The sequence below is a fragment of the Phyllobates terribilis genome, unplaced genomic scaffold, assembly GCF_046119375.1.
Source record: "Phyllobates terribilis strain yellow unplaced genomic scaffold, ASM4611937v1 Scaffold_614__1_contigs__length_971095, whole genome shotgun sequence".
NCBI classification, from domain to species: domain Eukaryota; kingdom Metazoa; phylum Chordata; class Amphibia; order Anura; family Dendrobatidae; genus Phyllobates; species Phyllobates terribilis.
In genome coordinates this window covers 658,785-681,318 of record NW_027363374.1, presented here as the reverse complement: position 1 = coordinate 681,318, position 22,534 = coordinate 658,785, and the positions used below count along the sequence as shown (strand labels likewise).

At 43.8% G+C, this 22,534-nt stretch overlaps 1 pseudogene; it reads right to left on the bottom strand.

The window, feature by feature from the left end:
• LOC141233750 (uncharacterized) overlaps positions 1-22,534 on the bottom strand; it is an 83,720-nt pseudogene that overhangs the window by 60,650 nt on the left and 536 nt on the right.

Here is a 22,534-nt window from a genome sequence, read left to right as displayed (position 1 = left end):
AACAATGCGTGAAAAATTTAAAGGGCCCTGAATACTTTCTGTACTCACTGTAAGAGGTTACAACCCTTCTACCTTGTATCTCGAGTCTGGGGGGCAAGGACAAGTATTGTGAGCCCTGGACACTGTTACCATGGGGCGGCGCCTTAGGCGTCGCTTCCGGAACCAGTGAGTTCCAGCGGCCATGTCCTGCGTTTCACAGACCGGAAGTGAGATTTTCGGACTGGAAATGCGTCACACACTGTAGATGGAGCCACAACAGCGCAGTGTTGGTTTAAAATGGAGACAGTGAGGTGAGTGCCTCTACTGCAACATTGAGCACGTTATCCCACAAACGTGTCTGTAATGATATTACCGTCTACACGGCAGGAATAAGTACCTCCCCTGATGAATCAATGTGTTTGAAGAAACGCGTCGGGAGAATGGAGGAAATGAATGAACTAGGGAACCGGCATGGTATATCCTCAACTTGGGTGAGATTATTCCCTTTATTTTCCTACGGTTGGTGAATAATCACATGTGTGCACACAGTTACACCAATACCGCATTATTGTGCATACAGGGTGACAGTGGTATGTTGAGATCATAGCCCTATGTCGCTGCATGTATGTAGCTGCACCTATAAGAGTGTTATCCCCTTTGCCCAAAGTGGACAGGTTTATAGAGGATGTCTGACTGATATATGCTAATTATTGTCATCCTACATAAATACCTGAGAAAAGGCATAATATGCTCCACAGTTGAAGAAAGGGACCGGGGTTCCACGAGTAACCACTTGAATGCTCAGCTAGTTTGAATGAGCATTGCCATTTCTGCACTAAGGTACATATAAAAACTGTTCAATAGTACACACGTGGTCAAAATTATTGGTTCCCCTCGTTTAATGAAAGAAAAACCCACAATGGTCACAGAAATAACTTGAATCTGACAAAAGTAATAATAAATTAAAAATGATTAAAATGAACAAATGAAAGTCAGTCATTGCTTTTCAACCCTGCTTCCACAGAATTTTTAAAAATATTAAGCTCATGAAGTAGGCCTGATCAGAAATGATGGTACTCTTAACTTAATATTTTGTTGAACAAACTTTTAAGGCAATCACTGATATCAAACGATTCCTGTAACTGTCAATGAGACTTCTGCACCTCTCGACAGGTGTTTTGGCCCACTCCTCATGAGCAAACTGCTCCAGTAGTCTCGTGTTTGAAGGTTGCCTTTTCCAGTCGGCATGTTTCAGCTCTTTCTAAAGATGCTCAATAGGATTTAGGTCAGAGCTCATAGAAGGCCTTTTCAGGATAGTCCAATGTTTTCCTCTTAGCCATTCTTGGGTGTTTTTAGCTGTGTGTTTTGGGTCATTATCCTGTTGCACGAATCATGTCCTGCGACTGAGACCAAGCTTTCTGACAGTGGGCAGCACATTTCTCTCTAGAATCCCTTGGTCGACTTGAGATTTCATTGTACCCTGCACTGATTCAAGACATCCTGTGCCAGACACAGCAAAGTAGCCCCAAACATAACAGAGCCTCCTCCATGTTTAACAGTAGGGACAGTGTTCTTTTATTGTTATGCTTCAAGGGGTTGTTCACTACTATGGAAAATAGCCCAATGTATTTTTATGATGAACAGAAGCTTCTTTGTAATTACCTTCCTCTGCTGTTTCTGCCTGTGAGCAATGCTATCACTGGCCACTCACAGGCAGCACGTGACCCCCGCTGAGGTCATGTCAAGTGAGGCGTGACTCAGCGCTGGGATCCCCGCGGTGGCTGCTGGGTTGTGGGCAGGGTTACCCCCGCGTCACACTCTGCATCCACCATTTGCTTTCCCACTGAATGGGGAGAGGGAGAGCACGCGGTGGATGCCGGGTGTGATGCGCGGGGTAACCCCGCCCACGACCCAGCAGCCACCATGGAACGCAGAAGAGGGACCCTCGGCTGCAGCCTGAACTTGTCAGCGCCGACTGCAGCTGGGGGTGACGTGATTCCTGTGAGCGGCAAGTGATAGTGCCGCTCACAGGCAGAAACAGCAGAGGAAGGTATATACAAAGAAGCTTCTATTTATCATAATAATACATTGGACTATTTTCAATAGTAGTAGACAACCCCTTTAATTTTTCTGTCTGTGAACACAGACATCTGTCCATGGGACATTCTCCCAGTAGCTTTGTGGCTTGTCAACATGTAGTTTGGCAAATTCCAGTCTGGCTTTTTTATGACTTTTTTTTCAACAATGATGTTCTCCTTGGTCGTCTCCCATGAAGTCCACTTTGGATCAAACAACGACGAATGGTGCGATCTGACACTGATGTTCCTTAAGCTTGAAGTTCACCTTTAATCTCTTTAGAAGTTATCCTAGGCTCTTTTGTTACCATTAGTATTATCCGTCTCTTTGATTTATCATCAATTTTCCTCCTGCGGCTACGTCCAGGGAGGTTGGCTACAGTCCCATGGATCTTAAATTTCTGAATAATATTTGCAACTGTAGTCACAGGCATATCAAGCTGCTTGGAGATGGTCTCATAATCTTTACCTTTAACATGCTTGTCTATAAATTTCTTTCTAATCTCCTGAGACAACTCTTTCCTTTGCTTCCTCTGGTCCATGTTGAGTGTGCTACACACCATGTCACCAAACAGCACAGTGAGTATCTGTAACCCTATATACAGGCCCACTGGCTGATCATAAGATTGTAGACACCTGTGATGCTAATTAGTGGACACAACTTCATTTAACATGTCCCTTTTGTCACATTATTTTCAGGGGCACTATCATTTCTGTCCAGGCCTAATTCATGAGTTTATTTTTTTTTTTAATTCTGTGGAAGCAGGGTTGAAAAGCAATGACTGACTTTCATTTGTTCATTTTCATAGATTTTTAATTTATTATTACTTTTGTCAGATTCAAGTTATTTCTGTGACCATTGTGGGTTTTTCTTTCATTAAACGAGGGGTACCAACAATTTTGACCACGTTTGTATATAAGGATATGAGCATTTATTGTACAGTTTGTGGCCACCACTAGCTGGTCACTAAATTGTTATTTGTACCTGCTGTGTGTTTGGCTGCATGTCCAGTGACAATTGGTTTTGGAATACTGGTACTATTCTAAGCACCTACTGGTCACTGAGGTGACCTACCTCATCTCTGTTGATATTTGTTATTGGCGTTTTTAGGTGATTTTTATTGAGGTTTTTTAATCAATTCTAATAAAAATATATTTTTAATTAGTCCAATTGCAGCTTTTCTTGACTTAAATCTGTTTGGGCATCTGCCCCTTGCTTTTTTGACTATATTTTATGCATCATAGATACAGTCATTACATTAGTAGACACATAATTACCGCCCTTGTATTTCAGTTTGCCTTCATATTGTGGCAGCCGTGGATCATAAAAATGAGAACTGACATATACAACTACCTGAGTGCTATAAAATAAAGACACAAGGAGACAGAGCATTAATTTTAAACATTTTATTAAATAAAATGTTTACCCCTACCTAAAGCCAATGATCCAGAAGAAGGCAAAAAACCTGGACACGTTCAGCCAATGTGTGTCACAGGGAAAAAATTCCTTCTTGACCCCGAGAAAAGGCGATCAGTTCGAGAACCCTGGACCAAGGCCATACTACAACTAACTAACTGATATATAGAGCAATGACTCGTTTCCGGAGAGCAGATCTTCTTTGTCCTGGTAACACGCCTCACCTCTCCTTATCAGATCGGACTCTGAGCTTATAGCTTGTCTACGTTGATCTCCCCTGTAAAAATACAGAACACTACCCCCCACAAACACTACACCCCACAAACACTAGCCCTTCGGATACAGACATAGGGCAGTTATATCATATCAGGTCCCTTATACAATTAGGTTAGACAGCAGACACCTATGTAATATGATGTCATGATGCACTGATTCCAGAATTAGATCTATATAATCAGTACATAATGACCTCATAAGACAACAAATATTATCTACAGACATATTAAATGATTAACACTAAATAATCCCGTGGCTCTTGTTAGATTCTTCAGTCTTCCTTCCAGGATCCAGATATTCTTCCTGGTAAGAAAAAAATAATACAAGACGGATCAGGCAAAGACCCATAGAAAATCAGTCATATATATATATTGTACTTTATGCCCCCTTTTCTTTGCATTTTTAAATTTTGATGTAGATACTTAAAAATGGTGTAATAAATGTAATTTATAAAAAATCGTGGAAACTATATATATATATATATATATATATATATATATATATATATATATATATACACATATATACAGTGTATATATATATATATATATATATATATATATATATATATATGTAAAATACAGTAAAATAAATTAATATGTGTCCCCCAATGTATCTACACCAACCTCTCTCCCATGTGGGGGACTAAGGGTAGATTTTTTTTTGCCTCAAAAATCCGAAATTAAAATGACAGAACCACCACCAGCAATCTGTGGCAGCCACCTATACCACTGGAACTGTCAATGACCGAAGTAGCACATGCAGGGTCTCCATCCAAGGTCCCATCTTGTTGCTGACCTCTGTGATAGCCCCAGGGATGTCCCCATGTTTTCTGCATAGAACTCTCAGTGTCCAACATTCCGCTGTGTGACCTCACAAAGAACCTTCATCACCCAAGTCTAGAGATTCTGCCAGCAAGGAATGGAAAAAGCTAGAACCTTACAGCCACAATCCGTAGACTTGGAGGATCGATGTCCATGTTGGCGCTAAGTTCACTAACTTAAATCCCTGTAAAGTTTCTCATTTACCTGTATCCTCAATCCAGGAACTTCCAATCTCCTCGTCTCATCTCCTGAAATGAGAATCTGTGTCCTCGATCCTGGATCCTCTGCTCTCCTTGTCTTCATCTCTTGAAATGATCATTTGCCCCCTGAACACCCGTTTATATAGACCCACAGTCATTGTGACATCATGCTGTGAGGTAACAATGGCCTCCTGGATTTGATGATGTCACATATGACCATGAGTGATATCTCCACAGGTATTAATTAATATTAATAACAAGTAGTAATAATATGGCAGATCACATTGGTTAGCATCAAGGCTGGAGGAGCAGGACGAATAAGGAAAAGTTCCCAAAAAGTAAAATGCATTTACTGCGACTGAAAAAAGTAAATGACTTTATATTGCTTCAAATGTAATTAAATTCTAGGCTCTATGACAACACTACACTGTTACCATAGGAACAAAGACCTATAGCCCATAGCAACCAGTCCAATTCCAGCTTTAGTGTATTTAAGGCCTGAAATCAAGAACATTGAGTGTTTTGTTTGCTGGTGATACATCTAGCAATGGACAAATGACAGGTAAGAGCAGGAATCACTGTCTATGAGAGAAACCATTCCCATTGTTACATATTTTCACACATTTTGTAAGTGCAGGAACTATGGACATTCCAGTTTTTGTGAAACAACAACTCCCAGCATTCACAGGATAAATATGAACAAAAGTTCAAGAATTTCTTTTTATTTCTTTCATGACATTCGCCGTGCGGTATAAGCAGGGCTGGCTCCAGGTTTTCGTGGGCACTGGGCGAAAGAGTCTCAGTGCGCCCCTTTTACACATACCACGATTCATGACACACAGATGCCACAGAAAAATATATATATATAATACAATGCAGAAGATTTCACTTCTTGCATTACATAACCGATATCTATTGTAATTTCTAAAATAGCTCAGAAACCGGCGAATTGATCCATACAGAATACTGGCCCCCAAAAAATGCTCCATACAGGATACTGGCCCCCATATAACGCTCCATAAAGGATACTGGCCCCATTATAACGCTCCATATAGGATACTGGCCCCATATAACGCTCCATACAGAATACTGGCCCCCATATAACGCTCCATGCAGGCTGTGCCCCAACATAATGCTCCATGCAGGCTGTTTCCCCCACATAATGCCTTATGCAGGCTGATCCCCCCATATAATGCCCCATGCACGATGTCACCCCCCCTTATAATGCCCCATGCATTATGTCACTCCCCCTTATAATGCCCCATGCAGAATGTCACCCCCCTTATAATGCCCCATGCATTATGTCACCCCCTTATAATGTCCCATGCAGGATGTCACGCACGCTTATAATGCCCCATGCATAATGTCACCACCCCTTATAATGCCCCATGCAGGATGTCACTTTCCCCCCATATAACGCCCCATGCAGGATGTCACCTCTCTCCCCCCTCCCTTATAATTCCCCATGCCTCCATACATTAAAAAAAATAAAATAAAATACTCACCTAACTACTCACCTGCTGCCGATGCTCTGGACTCCAGCATCGCCGGCGTCTTCCCACCCTGCGCTGTGACGGCTCAGGAGAGAGCGCGGTGGAAATACGTCACCGCACCCTCTGACCTGAGACGTCACAGTGCTGCAGCTGCGGAAGACATCGGACCTGCTGCGGAAGCACAGGGAGAGGTAAGTATTGTGCCGCCGGCTGACGGGGCCCTGAGCAAGCGGGGGGGAGCGGGAGCTGACACCACCCTCCTCCGCTCACGGGTCCCATAGCGCAGCGGGTGAGTGAGCCTGCTCAGGGCCCCGGCACTTGCCCGCGTGCTCCGGGTGCTGGCGCCGGCCCTGGGTATAAGTGATACGATGGCTTTATTCTGTAGGTCAGTACGATTACAGCGATACCAGATTAATGTAAGATTTTTAATGTTTTCCTGCTTTTACACACAAAACATTTTTTTGGGGTGCATAATATTTTATTGAACCCTTTTTATTCAGCAGTATGTATAACATACCACCATACACTCGTCCTAATTTTTCAGCATCGGACCAATTTTTTATACGCTAGTATGACTCCAGCCTTAAGTTTCCAAACTGATAGCCCTGTAACCGATCACTTTATTGAGCTCTGTCCAGTTTGCCTTATATACTCCCTGCTGACATCAGCCGATAGACCTGTATGAGCGTGTTCGGAGAGGTCTGGGCATGTACGTTGGAATATTTCCAATATATAATGCATTAACATTATAAGTGAATATCCTTTGCATGTATAACTTAAAATCTAAATGTGTCAGGAAAATTCGGAGTTCATGTTTGGAATCAGCGCGTTCAATTTAGTGTAAATCACAATAAATCAAATGTTTTTCTCTCAGTAGCAAAATCATTGTTGGCATGTACTTACTTTTCTAATGTGGCCACTAACCATTAATACAGTAACCTTAGTAATCCAGATAATAGATTATCTGCTTGAAGATGGGGTGTAGAAACTCCAGAAGGAGATTAACTTGCCTTATCATCTTTTGACAAATACCTACAACTTAGGCACACATATTAGACCCAGTCAACTATGACAAGGATGCTAATACACAATCACTTTATCCCAGATATGATCCTACCTGTGAACCACACACATGGTTTAATTTCTACTAAATATTAATAACTTCTGTGACCTTGCATAGATGAGAACCCTCTGACAGTTAAAGGTTTATTCTCATCTCCAAGATCCTACCTCAATATGTATTAGTTGTAATAATAATATTAGCGAATTCCTCCAATTCTAAATGTAGTATAGTTCTTCTGATTCACTATGTTGCTTACCCCATGTACAGATCATGGGAACATCTTAGGTATCCATGTGTCACGCAAGATGTGGGAAAGACATAGTGATTCACCCCCTGGGCCGCGTGGGGAACCCGGAACCGGGCCTTTGGTGGGATGCTGGGGGTTGTAGTCACCGTGGCGATGACCCGGTCCCGTGGCTCAGGGTGGTCAAACCAGTGGCAGTCTATTGATATGGTTTTCATTATTTTCAAATGTCCGACTACGCCACCCGTGGTTTGCGGTCAGGATGAACCGCCGCTGCAGGGCAGACCGCTGGGCCTGATGTTTGTGAGCAGCACAGGGATTGTTAGAACCTTGCTCTTAGGTTTTTTCCTTTGCTGGTCACATGACCTTGTTGGCCTATTTAATCCTGCTCCGCCCTTCTGGCTTTGCTGGACTTCATTGTATAACTACTTTCTAGCTAGCCTGTGCTCTGTATCTAACTCTGTTAGTTTGCTTGGTCTTCGGACCTCTATGTTCTATATATTTTGTTTGTTCGTCTGTCTGCTACTATTTCTGTTAGGAGGTGTCCCATTTTCCTCCCAGTCCTTAGTACTTGTAGGGATTCCTTCCCCACATCTATAGGTCTCCGTACAGACTAGCTTAGGACTTTAGCAGGTCTGATCGCAGGATCAGGTTCCCTGTTACATCGTAGGGATTCAGCTGAGTTCTATCGTAGGGACAGATCTCCTCTCTTTCCTTAGCTCTGGTAGCAGAACATAACAGTAAGTCCAGCCTGCAAATTCTCTAAGGAAAGATTTTTCTGTTCCATCATGGTGTCGGTGCAGGATTTGGCTCATCGCCTGCAGGGACTCTCTCTGGAGGTGGCCGAGCTCCGTCAGCACGTGAGTAACTGTCCTGGAGCACATTTCTTGGAGCCTAAGGTATGTTTGCCGGATTTATTTTTTGGTGAACACCGAGAATTTTTTTCATTTAAAAATGCTTGCTTATTGTATTTTCGTTTGAGACCCAAGTCCTCTGGGGATGAATCCCAGCGCATAGGGTTCATAATGTCACTTTTGCGCAAAGAGCCTCAGGAGTGGGCCTTTTCTTTGCAACCTAGTGATACATGCTTCAGATCAGTGGAGAGTTTTTTTTCTGCTTTGGGACTATTATATGATGATCCTGACCGTGTCGCATCAGCTGAGACTGAGTTGAGACGTTTGAAACAGGGATCAGGTAATGTGGAAAAATATTGTACTCATTTCCGTCGTTGGTCTACTCAAACAGGGTGGAACGATTCTGCTCTGAAAAGTCTATTTCTTGCTGGGCTTAATGAAAGGGTTAAAGACCTGCTAATTGCTTATCCTACACCTGAAGATTTGCAACAGGCTATGCAATTAGCTATACGGGTGGATAGGAGACTGCGTGCAAGGGTTAATGAGAGCAAATCCTCTGCTATGTCAGTTTCTGGTTATGAGAATGTGTGTACTAACAGTGGTGAACCGATGGAGATTGGATCGGTGGCACCTCGCTCTCAAGAAAAAGACCGTAGATTTTCTGAAGGCTTGTGTTTCTATTGCGGAAAATCTGGTCATTTGATTAAAGGCTGTGAGCTTCGTATGAAGAAAGAAAAAAAAATGGTCAGTCATGCCCGTATTGCCTGTTTAAATTCCAAGGGTGTATTTTTAGCTGCTTCCACGATTGCTCAGGAAAAATTAATGGAATTTCGGGTGTTTGTTGATTGTGGATCTACTCTGAATGTTATTGATGGGGGATTCTTGGAAAGACTCAATTTAAAACCCGAACCTTTATCATCCCCTATTGCTGTGGTTTCGGTGGATGGTTCCCCTTTGAAGAATATTACTCTCAAGGTCTGTGAATTTCCTCTCACTATTAATGGTGTTCACCACGAGAAATTGGATTTGGTAGTTTTGAATAACTTGCCTTCTCCAGTAATATTGGGATTGCCCTGGTTAAAATTTCACAATCCTGTACTGGATTGGTCTACCAGTGAAATTAAATCCTGGAGCCATAAATGTTATGACAAGTGTTGTAACGGGCGTATTGCAGCTTTGGATAGGGGAGAATTGCCTGTTCCTATTCAGGATTTTTGGAGAGTTTTTTCTGAGAAGGAATCGCAGGTTTTGCCTCCCCATAGAGACTATGATTGTTCTATTGAATATGTCCCTGGAGCGACTCTTCCTAAAAGTCGTTTATTTAACCTTACTATTCCTGAGAGGAAGGCTTTGGAGGAATACATACAGACAAGTTTGGCCGCCGGTCACATTAGGCCCTCTAAGTCTCCTGTGGCGGTTGGATTTTTTTTTGTAAAAAAAAAGGACGGCGGTTTACGTCCTTGTCTGGATTTTCGTGAGATTAACAAAATTACTGTACGCAATCCTTACCCACTGCCATTGATTCCTGATCTGTTTAACCAGTTAATGGGGGCCAAGTGGTTCTCTAAAATTGACCTTAAGGGGGCATACAATCTGTTGCGCATGAAGGAGGGTGACGAATGGAAGACTGCTTTTAACACTCCTGTGGGTCATTTTGAGAATCTGGTTATGCCTTTTGGTCTTACTAATGCTCCTGCATTTTTTCAGAATCTTATTAATGACATCCTTAGACCTTTGATCGGCAAAAATGTGGTTGTGTATTTGGATGACATTTTGATTTATTCGCCGGATCTGGAGTCTCATTGGCGGAGCGTACGTGAGGTATTACAGTTATTAATGGACAATTCGCTTTTTGCTAAGCTGGAGAAATGTGAGTTCGCTGTACAGAGAATTAGTTTTTTGGGTTACATTATCTCCAGCGAAGGTTTTGAGATGGACCCGGTTAAAGTTCAAGCTGTACAGGAATGGCCTAGGCCTATTGGTTTGAAATCGATACAGAGGTTTTTAGGTTTCACCAATTATTACAGAAAATTCATAAAAAATTTTCTAGTATTGTCAAACCTCTGACCGATCTCACCAGGAAAGGTGCTGATGCGGTTCAGTGGTCTTCTGAGGCCATTGAAGCTTTTGTGTATCTCAAGGAGAGGTTCACCTCTGCTCCCATCCTTATGCAGCCTGATGTGACTAAGCCGTTTTTGGTTGAGGTTGATGCTTCCTCTGTGGGGGTTGGCGCAGTATTGTCTCAGGATAACGGGGATGGATTACATCCCTGTGCCTTTTTTTCAAAAAAATTTTCGGAGACTGAACTGAATTACGATATTGGTAATCGGGAATTATTGGCTATTAAACTCGCATTTGAACACTGGCGCCACTTCTTGGAAGGTGCGGAATTTCCCGTTCAGGTTCTTACGGATCATAAAAATCTGATATATCTTGATGCTGCCAAGCGCCTGAATGCCCGTCAGGCTAGGTGGGCACTGTTTTTCTCGCGGTTTAATTTCTCCCTTACTTACATCCCTGGTAATAAGAATGTTAAGGCGGATGCCTTGTCTCGCAGTTTTTCTCCCATAGTCGGTGCTGAGAAAGAGGAGAACATTTTACAAGAAGGTGTTGTGATAGCTGCTTTGGACTCCGTTTTGGAAGATGAGATTCTTAAAGCACAGGAGAATGCCCCATCTAACACTCCTCATGGGAGGTTGTTTGTGCCTGGGATCTTTAGGAGAGATTTGTTTGTTGAGTGTCACGAATCTCGGTTGGCAGGTCATCCCGGAATCTCTGAGACCAAGAGACTGGTGGGTCGCAGTTTTTGGTGGCCTGGATGGCAGAAGGAAGTCATTAAGTGGGTGCGTCAATGTACTATATGTGCTAGATCTAAGTCCTCACATACTCCTGCTGCGGGGTTGCTTTGTCCTTTGGAGGTTCCCAGTGCTCCTTGGACACATTTGGCTATGGACTTTATAACTGACCTTCCCCCCTCTGAGGGTTTTACTGTCATCTGGGTGGTCGTGGACCGATTTAGCAAGATGTGTCACTTGGTTCCCTTCGTCAAACTGCCCTGCGCTAAAACTCTCGCTAAGGCCTTTGTCAAGGAAATTGTCAGACTTCATGGCGTTCCTACTGACATTGTTTCTGATAGGGGTCCTCAGTTCGTGGCTCATTTTTGGCGTGCCTTTTGTGACAGGTTGGGAGTTCATTTGTCGTTCTCGTCCGGATATCATCCTGAATCTAATGGCCAGACAGAAAGGAAAAACCAGGATGTTGAGCAGTTCTTGCGTTGTTTTGTGGCAGACAATCAAGAGGGGTGGTCTGAGTTTCTGCCCCTTGCTGAATTTGCTCTGAACAATCATACATCTTCTTCTGCTGGTTGTTCGCCTTTTTTTTGTTGTTCTGGGAGACATCCGTCGTTTGGGTCGTTCTCCAAGTTGGGATCTGCCGTGCCTGAGGAGGAGATTTTTTCCGGTGATTTGGAGAGAGTTTGGACGGATGTGCGTGGTAATCTTCAGGAGGCCAACAGAAAATCTAAAGACTACTTTGATAAGAAACGACAGGAGGTTTTGTTCGCTGTTGGTGACATGGTTTGGTTGTCCTCTAGGAATCTGCGGTTGAGGATTCCTTCTAAGAAATTGGGTCCCAAGTTTGTAGGGCCCTTTAAGGTGCTTCAGGTTGTCAACCAATCTGCTGTTAGGTTGGAGGTTCCTACCTCCTGGAGAATTAATCCGGTATTTCATGTCTCTCTGTTAAAAAAAGCTGTTGTGTCAGATGGTGACGCCTCTGCCTCTGTTCCTCCGGTGGTGGAGGACGGGGAATATGAAATTTCTCGCATCCTTAACTCTAGACGGTATAGAGGTAGTTTGCAGTATCTTGTGGCCTGGAAAGGTTTCGGACCCGAGGATAACTCTTGGGTGAGGTCAGATGATGTTTCCGCGTCCAGACTTATCAGAGCGTTTCACAGGAGATTTCCTGATAAGCCTGGTCCTAGGGGATCCGGAGGATCCTCTTAGAAGGGGGGGTACTGTTAGAACCTTGCTCTTAGGTTTTTTCCTTTGCTGGTCACATGACCTTGTTGGCCTATTTAATCCTGCTCCGCCCTTCTGGCTTTGCTGGACTTCATTGTATAACTACTTTCTAGCTAGCCTGTGCTCTGTATCTAACTCTGTTAGTTTGCTTGGTCTTCGGACCTCTATGTTCTATATATTTTGTTTGTTCGTCTGTCTGCTACTATTTCTGTTAGGAGGTGTCCCATTTTCCTCCCAGTCCTTAGTACTTGTAGGGATTCCTTCCCCACATCTATAGGTCTCCGTACAGACTAGCTTAGGACTTTAGCAGGTCTGATCGCAGGATCAGGTTCCCTGTTACATCGTAGGGATTCAGCTGAGTTCTATCGTAGGGACAGATCTCCTCTCTTTCCTTTGCTCTGGTAGCAGAACATAACAGGGATGGTATAACTCCCCACGGGAAGAGTGTAGCCCCAGGGCAGTGTAGGTGAATGATGGGGGTGATGGTGCGCGGGAATAATAACTCAGAGTCTCTGTAATGCAGTCCAGGATCTTTACTCACAGTTCGTTACTCCACGTTACTCCGGCCAGCTGTAACTTCCCGCGTCGCACCATGTTCACCAGGTGAGGGGGCTCGGCCAACTCTCAGATAATTTTGGAGCGCTTCGCAGTACCCCCTTCTCGTGTCCTTCCTCTGGCCTGTCATACCCCACCAGTGACCACGCTTCTGTCCGGCTGCCTCAGGCCTTCTCTGGGTAAACTTCGGCGCCAGTTTCCCTGACCCTATGTGGTGCCTTCCTAGCGGGTGTAGCGAGGGGTTGCACCATATAAAATGTCACAGCCTCCGGTTTCAAGTTGAGGGTAGTTCCCCGCCTCCGCTAGTTTCGGGGACCCGTCTCCCCCTTGGCCTGACCCCACTGCTCAGGTAGATGCGGGCGTATGGTGGCTATCAGCCGGTCCACACCCCTGGGGTCCCTTCTCTCCTTTGTGTTCCTGGAACCTCCTCCGCTCTTCTTCATTCTTCTCCCCAACTCTCTCTCTCTCTCTTCAGTGCTGACTGGGCCTCACAGGCTAGACCCGCGTCTGGAGCAGAGCTCAACAGAGACCTGCTCTGTCACATCTTCCCTCTGACTGAACCGACTTCTCTTTGAACTAAGATGGTGCCCACCTTTTATACCTCCCTCTAGGTGCACCCAGGAACTGCTTCCTCCCTACTCCTGCACTACCGGGTTCCCCTTTTACTAGGTATTCCCTCCCCCCACTCCAGCCAGGGACAGGGACTGTCGTGCTCTACTTGGAGCATATCGGTCGCCCTGCCCCCCGGACATGTGGTGTAATGCATGCAGGTGTCGGGGTCCTGGTCCACACTCCATCCTTACCTGAAAGTGAGACATCGCACGTCTGGGAGAGATGCAATACCTATGTAGCAACTGAACCCCCAGGGTGCTACAATAGTGCATCACAAAGGGAAGAGGGAAAGGAAGCCCAAACTCTAGCGAAAGGGGGGAAGTGGAGACCTCTTAGGTTGATCTAGCATCACCCTGTCTTCCCTTGTATTGGCTCTTCACCAGTCGCTGCACATGTGCATTGTCCTGTCTTTCCCTGGCATATGGCTAAGGCTAGGGAAGGGAGGAAATGAGCACTAGTTGATCTCAATTAAACACTATAGACAACATAGGTAGACAAACTGGGGGAAATTGCTTAGCTTTAGACGAACTCCAGACAAATGCGCACCCGTTCTCAAGCTCCAGAGAGCATGAAGTACTGCTCATGCTAAGCCTTCACAAGTAGTAATGAATACATAGCCGGTATTTATACACCCAGGCAGGGTGTTAAATAGCCAGAGGAAGGTAGCCGCTGGGTCCTAGAGACAGCGTCTAAGAAAATGTCTGTAAAGGCAAACGTAGAGATATCCTGCAACCAACTGCAGGGTGACTGTCTGTCACTTCTGACACACCCGTGACACCATGGTTACAAAAACTAAAAAACTTACTAATTGTCACTTTATGATAAGCCATAACCATGGATATCTAAGCTGCTGCAATTCCCTGCCATGGGGTAGGTGACATAGCAAATCAGAAGAACTATACTACATTTCTAATTGGAGGTATTTGCTAATATTATTATTATACCTACTATATATTGGGAGAGGATCTTGGAGATAGGAATACCGATTTAAATCTAAGTGGGAAGCAGATATTGGTCCAATTTCTGAAGAACCGTAGATGGAGTTGTTGGAGCTCATTCCCAGGTTGTCCCCATGTAAATTACAGAGGCTTTCACAGATCTTTTTTATTCATAGGATTTATAGAACACCCAGCTTCCTCCATAAAATTGGGGTTCACTCAAGTGCAGAATGAGAATGAGTGAAGAATGAGGTGTGGAGTGGAGAATGCACAATTGATGAATATGTTCTGGGAATACACTCAGGCCCATTTTGGAAAGATGCTCTGTCCCTAAAACAAAAGCATATTTGGAATCCGATTTTAGGCGCATCTCAGGATATGTGTATCGGGGGGTATCTAAGGGATTGGGTTGACTTGGAATCTCCGATTGCTATAGGTATATCACATATTTTATATCAGGCACAAAAACATTGGTTAGATGTCCAACCACCAACAATTGGGGAATAAAATGGACAATATGTGGTTGTAAATAGGAGTCTATAGAAAGAGAAATGCAATTAAGAAATTTGAAAGCATTCGGCAACCATTGTTGGATGTTCTAGGATTACCCACCGGAGTCTTGTTGAGAGACAGAATGCTTCAGTTACTTGTCCTTTTTAGTTTTATTTGATTGCTCTAGATTCTGTGTACTAAAATTAAATCAAGTAATCTTGAGTAGAGATGAGTGTACCTGAACTTAAAAGTTCGGCATTTATACCGGACAGTTAGTCCAATGCTAAACGCCGAACATGGACTTTCTCTAGAAGTCTGTTGCAATGTTCGGAGTCACGGGGGAAGTCCGCTGTAGAGAGAGTTTTTTTTCTTACTCAGACCCAAAGTTCGGGTCTCCATTGTTTTTCATTGGGGTTCGGGTCCTGGTTCAAGTTTGGGTACAGTTCTGGTACCCGAACCGAAGTTTAGAATACAGTTTGGGTCGGGTACCAAGATCCAAATTTCAACAGGTCCGCTCATCCCTTATCCTGAGCTATGGATGTTTATAGCCTGATTCTCTGTGACCCATTCACTTTAGCAGGATTATATGTATCTAAAAATAAATATTATTTATTTTATGTGTAAAAGGGTTCATCATGGTTATTTCTCTCTCTGGTGTGTTGTGAGGCTGGATGTGAGGTTATAATAAAAAAAAGAATAAGTAAAAATGAAAATGTTGTAACTTATAAGATATTCATTGTAATTCTTTATAGTAATTTCACTAATGAATATTCTGTAATTCCAACTACATTCAAGTATGTTAAGAATACTTAACTGCCCTTTTGTTTTTGATACAAAATTATCTAATTAAAAAACAAAACATTACTGATTGATTGCATTCCAGTTTCTTTGCTTCTTGTGGGCATTACTGTTGAGGCTGCACTTGAAAAGCATGTTATTCAATGCACTCTTTTTATTGTTGTCAAAAACATATAAAAAGCAGAAAGTTAAAAAATATTGATTTGGCAAGAAAAACTAAAGGGTTATTTTTCATTAGACTTGTGAAACAATTGTTATAAAAATTTCATTTTTATAACTTATTTATGAAAGCTAACAATACCAATCTTGTTGCCAAGTGTAACTTTCTTTTTTTCCAACAAATGAAAGCCCAAGTTCTGATTTAAAGAAGACGTTTCACCATTTTTTAGATGATGAACTGGCTATATCATGATAAAGTGGCTGAAAATCGGAATAAAACATATTTCTTTATTCCTCATCTCCTTTGCACAGCTGTTAGCTTGTAAAGTTTATATACTAATTAACGTTACAACTAAGAAACGGGAGTATCATAGATTCTTCTCTGAGGGCGTTTCTCTTTTTCCCCTGTATCATGCTGCCCAGTCATAAGCAAGCAGCGTTGTACAGGGAAAAGATAAGATGTCCCAGAGAAGGTTAGACCAAGCTTTCTCTATTAGATCTGGTAAAATTGATGAGTCTAACCAGGTCACATGGATCTCACCGTCATCACAACCTGTGATTACGAGTGCAAGGGGAGTAAAGCATAGCAGTATGACATTACATTCACCATTCTGCATCAGCGAATACTGCAAAGTGGTGTATGTAATGACTTACAGCTCTTGTCCTCCTCCGGGCACTTGTAATCACAGTAGGTATTGGCAGAGAATTTTGTGTGACCTGGGAAAGAGAGCAGAGTAGTGTTGAGTGAGCGTGCTCAGTTAACCCTTTCACTGAGCACGCTCGAGTGCTGCCCGAGTATATTCTGCATGCTGAACAACTGTGTTCGAGCCGCCGCTGCATGAGTCACGGCCACTAGACAGTTGCGACACATGCAGGGATTGCATAACAAATAGGCAATCCCTGCATGTGTCGCAGCTGCCTAACAGCCGTGAAACATGCGGCCGCGGAGTCTCGAACAACGTCGTGCATGGCAGGCAATACCCGCAAGGCTTTTTTGGCTGTCTAACAGCTGCAAAACATATGGGGCGGAGACTCGAGCACACGCGATACTTAGTTTATACCCGATGCAAACTCAAGTAGCGAGCACTTACACTCAACACTAGTCGCCATATCGTTGTTGTTTTTTTTTTACTTTTGAAAAAAATCCCAACCCCAACACAACCCTAACTTTAACTCTAATACAACTCCAACCCTAGCACAAACCCAACCTAACCCTACTCCAACCATAACCCTAGACCAACCCTAACAGTAGCCCACCATAACCGTAGCCCAACCCTAACCCTAGCCTAACCCTAACCCTAGCCAAACCCTAACCATAACCCAACCATAACCTTATCCCTAGCCCAAATCTAACCATAGCGCAACCCTAACCCTAGCCCCACCCTAATCCCAGCCCAACCCTAACCCTAGCTCAACCCTAACCCTAACCCTATCACAACCCTAAAGTTTTTATTTTACACCGTTCATCGTGCGGTATAATTGATTAGACAACTTTATTCTTCAGTGCGATTACAGCGATACCATATTCATATAGTTTTTTTATGATTGACAGCTGTCACATACTAAAAGACGCCATATTTTGAGAGATATAATTTTTCCATATTTTGGCCGACAGAGTCATGTGATGGCTTGTTTTTTGAGGGACCAGTTGACGTTTTTAGTGATACCAGTTTCGGGCACGTGACATTTTCTTATCGCTTTCTATTCCAATTTTTGGAAGGCAGAATAAATAAAAAACAACAATTCCGGAATTGTTTTTTTTTGTGTTTTTTTTTATGCCGTTCCGCGTGTGGTAAAATTGATAAGGTAGCTTTATTCTTTGGGTCAGTATGTTTACAGCGATCCTACATTTATATTTTTTTTATGTTTTGGCGCTTTTACACAATAAAAACAATTTTATAGAAAAAAACAATTCTGTCTCTATAACTTTTTTATTTTTCGGCTGATGGAGCTGTATGGCGGCTTGTTTTTTGCGGGACAAGATGTTATTTTCAGCGGTACCATTTTTATTTGCTTTCATCTTTTTGATCGCGTTTTATTACATTTTTTGTTTGGCGGTATGATGATAAAGCAACATTTTTTGCTTTGTGTATTTTTTTTACTGTGTTCACTAAAGGGGTTAACTAGCGGGACAGTTTTATAGGTCAGGTCGTTATGGACGCAGTGATACCACATATGTGTACTTTTATTTATTTATTTTTTTCATAAGAATGTTTATTTATGGGTACAGTATATTTTTATTTTTGTGGATTATTTTTTTCATTTTTTTTAAAATAGTTTTACAGTTTGTTATTTTTTTCCACTTTCTGACACTTTTGGAATTTTTACTTTTTTTACTTTTTTGTTGAGCCACCCCTGTAGTGTTCAGGTTCGGGTCGGTTCATCGAACACCGGGATGTTCGTGGAACTGTTCGTCGAACACCGTCGAACACCGTTAAAACCAATGGCAGGCAAACAAAAACACATAGAAAACACATTCAAAGGTGTCCAAAAGCTGACAAACTGCTCAGAAGACACTCTCTTTAAAAAAGCCGTCCGGCAATTCAGCATCGGTACCCGACAATTTAGAACAGAAAGAATAGAGCATCATAGATAGATAGAAACATGTCAGTCACATATATAAGAAGTACAGTGATAGTGTTGATTACTGTACTTGTCATTTAGTGTTAAAATAAAGGATTTATTAAAAAAAAATTGGCGTGGGGTTCCCCGTAATTTTAGTCTCTGGCGGATGTTAAGCAGATGGCTGGGGCAGATGTTTGAAGCCGGGGAAGGGGGTGATACCCACAGAGCTTCCCAGGCTACTAATATCAGCCCCCAGCTGAATACCTAGCCTTTACTAGCTATTAAAATGGGGGACCCCCAAAAAAATGACGTGGGGTTCCCCCTATTTTAATAGCTAGCAAAGGCTAGGCAGACAGCCAGGGGGCTGATATTAGTAGCCCAGGAAGGGTGCCATGAATATTGGCCCCCTCCCAGGCTAGAAACACCAGCCGTCAGGCGCCCCAGAAATGGCGCATCCATAGGATGCGCCAATTCTGGCACTTAGCCTCGCTCTTCCCACTGCCGTGTAGCTGTGGCAGTGGGGTAATAGGGCTAGGGATGATGTCAGCTTATAATGCCAGCTGACATCAAGCCCAGGTTAGTAATGGAGAGGCGTCTAAAAGACACCCCATTACTAACCCCATAGTCAAAGTTAAAAAGAACACAAACACCCAGAATAAAGTCCTTTAATTGAAATAAAGACACATTCCTTTAATGTTCTAAATTAAACCATACTTACCGTCATTCCCATTCCAGCGGAAGCCAATATCTTCTGCAATAAAAGTAAAATAATAAACCAACCTCATCCTTACTTTTCCATGGTTCCCAGGATGGCTTCAGCTCTGCTACATTGACATGACAGGCTGGATCGCAGCAGAAAGCTGCCATCCAGCTTGCCATGCCGCAGACACTGAGAAGCGCAGGCATGCTTGCGCTCCTCAGTGTCTCGCTGTGACGGCATCCAGATGAGCCGAGTTCATGTCCAATGAACTCAGCTCACCTCATGCACGTCAGTGACAGCTTGGGAGAATGCTCCTGCGCATGCGGTGAGCGTGAGAGAATTCTCCCACACTGTCAGTGACGTGTCTGGTGACTCGGATGTTGTCATGACGACATCCAAGTCACCATGACAACCACCAGCACCTGGCTCAGTATTGGCTTACCTCCCCTTGCCACCGGGATGCTGTGATTGATTTCGATCTCAGCATTTCGGGGCTTAATGTTTAGGTAGCGGTGTGGAACCACTCCTTGCACATAGCACTGGGTGTCAGCTGTGACAATCAGCTGTCACCCGGTGCCAATCGCCGCGGTACCGCTTGTGTGTGGGCGCGATCACAGTATGAAGTAATAATATGACTCGCCCCCTGGGCCGTGGGGTACTCAGAACCAGGCCTTCTAGTGTATGGTGCTGATGGGGGTAGTAGTGGCAACCCGGTCCCGTGGCTCAGGGTGGTCAGACCAAATGCTGTGGCAGTCTATTAGTATAGTTATGAATGCCCGACTACGCCACCCGTGGATTGCGGTCAGAGTGAACCGCCGCTGCAGGGCAGACCGCTGAGGCTGGTGTTGTGGGTGCAGCAGAGAATAGTATAACTCCCCACGGGAGGAGTGTAGCCTCAGGGCAGTGAGCATAGATGGTGGGGGTTGTGGTGCAGGGCGTCCCAGTGCCATTAGTGCTGGCGCGGTAAGAAACACAGAGACAACGTGTTGCAGTCCAGGGTCTTTTACTCACAGTTGATATCCAAGTCACTTCCGCCGGTAATGACTGCCCAAGCCGTGCTGCGTCCACCAGGTGAGGGGGTCGGTCAACCCTCAGGCAATTCAGGAGTATGGCACAGGACTCCCTTCTGTCCTTTCTCTGGCTCATGCCCCACCAGTGACCAAACTTCTGTCCAGCTGCCGCGGATCTATGCGGGCAAACGTGGGCCCCTTTTCCCGCTATCCTATATGGTGCCTTCCTAGCAGGTTTGGCGGGGGGTCGCACCAATAAATGATCACGACCTCCGGTCTTTGGCTGAGGGATAATTTACCTCCACCAACTTGGGAATCCGGTACCCTTATTCTGCCTGACCCTTCACCCGTTATCTCGTGGGTTCTTAGGGTCCCTTCTGCCTTCTTGTTTCGGAGCCTTTCTACTTCTCTGTCTCTTCTCCTTCTTTCCTGTTCCTTCATCGCTCCTCCACTCTGGCACTGGCCTCTTCTCTAGGCCTGCCTTCTGAGCAGAGCTCCTACAGAGCCTCTGCTCCCTGTCACCTCTCCACTGTACTACTCTCAGAACTAAGATGGTGCCCACCTTTTATACCTCCTCTTCTGTGTGTGAGCTCAGGTGACCAGCACCCAATGAGCTCCTACCTATGCTCAGAACCCAACCCCTATCTGCTCCTACACCACTGGGTTTTCCTCCCCCCTCCCCACTCCAGCCAGGGACATAGTCAGATGTGCCTGCATATATATATAAATGGGAGCACTGTAGAGCTGTCCCCCGGAAATGGGGTGTGTGTGGTGTATGCAGCTAACTAAGCCCTGGTCCACACTCCATTCTTACCTGGGAGTGGAATATCACACCTCTGGTTGAGGTGCAATACCACTGTAGCGTCCGAACCCTCGGGGCGCTACAAGTACGTCCTTGGCCCAATAGGCCCATGGCACAAGGAAAAACTATTACCACATACGTCAGAAAGGGGTTAAAATCTGAAATGTTGGCCTACTGAAATGTATGTTCAGTAAATGCACTCAATACTTGGTCGGGGCTCCTTTGGAATCAATTACTGCATCAATGTGGTGTGGCATGGAGGCGATCGGCCTGTGGCACTGCTGAGGTGTTATGGAAGCCCAGGTTGCTTTGATAGCAGCCTTCAGCTCGTCTGCACTGTCGGTCTGGTGTCTCTCATCTTCCTCTTGACAATACCCCATAGATTTTCTATGAGGGTAAGGTCAGGCGAGTTTGCTGGCCAATCAAGCTCAGTGATACTGTTGTTTCTAAACCAGGTACTGGTACTTTTGTCAGTGTGGACAGGTGCCAAGTCCTGCTGGAGAATGAAATTTCCATCTCCAAAAAGCTTGTCGGCAGAGGGAAGCATGAAGTGCTCTAAAATTTCCTGGTAGACGGCTGCGCTGACTTTGGTCTTGATAAAACACAGTGGACCTACACCAGCAGATGACATGGCTCCCCAAACCATCACTGATTGTGGAAGCTTCACACTAGACCTCAAGCAGCTTGGATTGTGGCCTCCACTCTTCCTCCAGACTCTGGGACCTTGATTTCCAGATGAAAATGGGAACTCTGGGACCTTGTGGAGTGTGCCAATGACTGTCTTCTGGACATCTGTCAAGTAAAAAAAAAATGCAATAGTTGTTCCAGCGTCTGGTAAAATAATTCTTTCTTTAATTTTTGTACATTAAAAAATTGCAAATAATTACAAAGGTTGCATAGACAGGGTAGGGGAGCAAGACGCGTTTCGAACGCTCACTTGTGTCCTTTATCACTGCATAGCTACACAATGAAAAGGATTTTCTAAAATACTAAAAATGTGCCAATGAAAACAGTTGGAACAAATCACATGACATAATTACCACATTAAGCAGCAGGTGCATGAAAACAGTCAATAGCGATACATGGTTTCTCTCTTCAGATTAAACCCTTTGGGCTTCTTGAATCCAGATTAAATATCCAATACGCTTCTTTTGTCAATAGTTTTCGCTTTATATCTCCACCTCTCGCATGCGGAAAAAGTTTTTCAACACCTAAAACTTGCAAAGAAGACATGTCACGATTGTGCTCAATAATAAAATGCTTTGCGATAGCAGAGACATTTCTACTGGTGTTATTTGAATTAAGTATGTCATTATAATGTTCATTAAACCTAGTTTTTAATTTACGTGTAGTACAACCTATATAAAATGTATCGCATACAGTACAATTCATTTTGTATACCACGTTCTCTGAATCACAATTAATATACTGTTTGATTTTATATTCATTTGAATGATCAGAA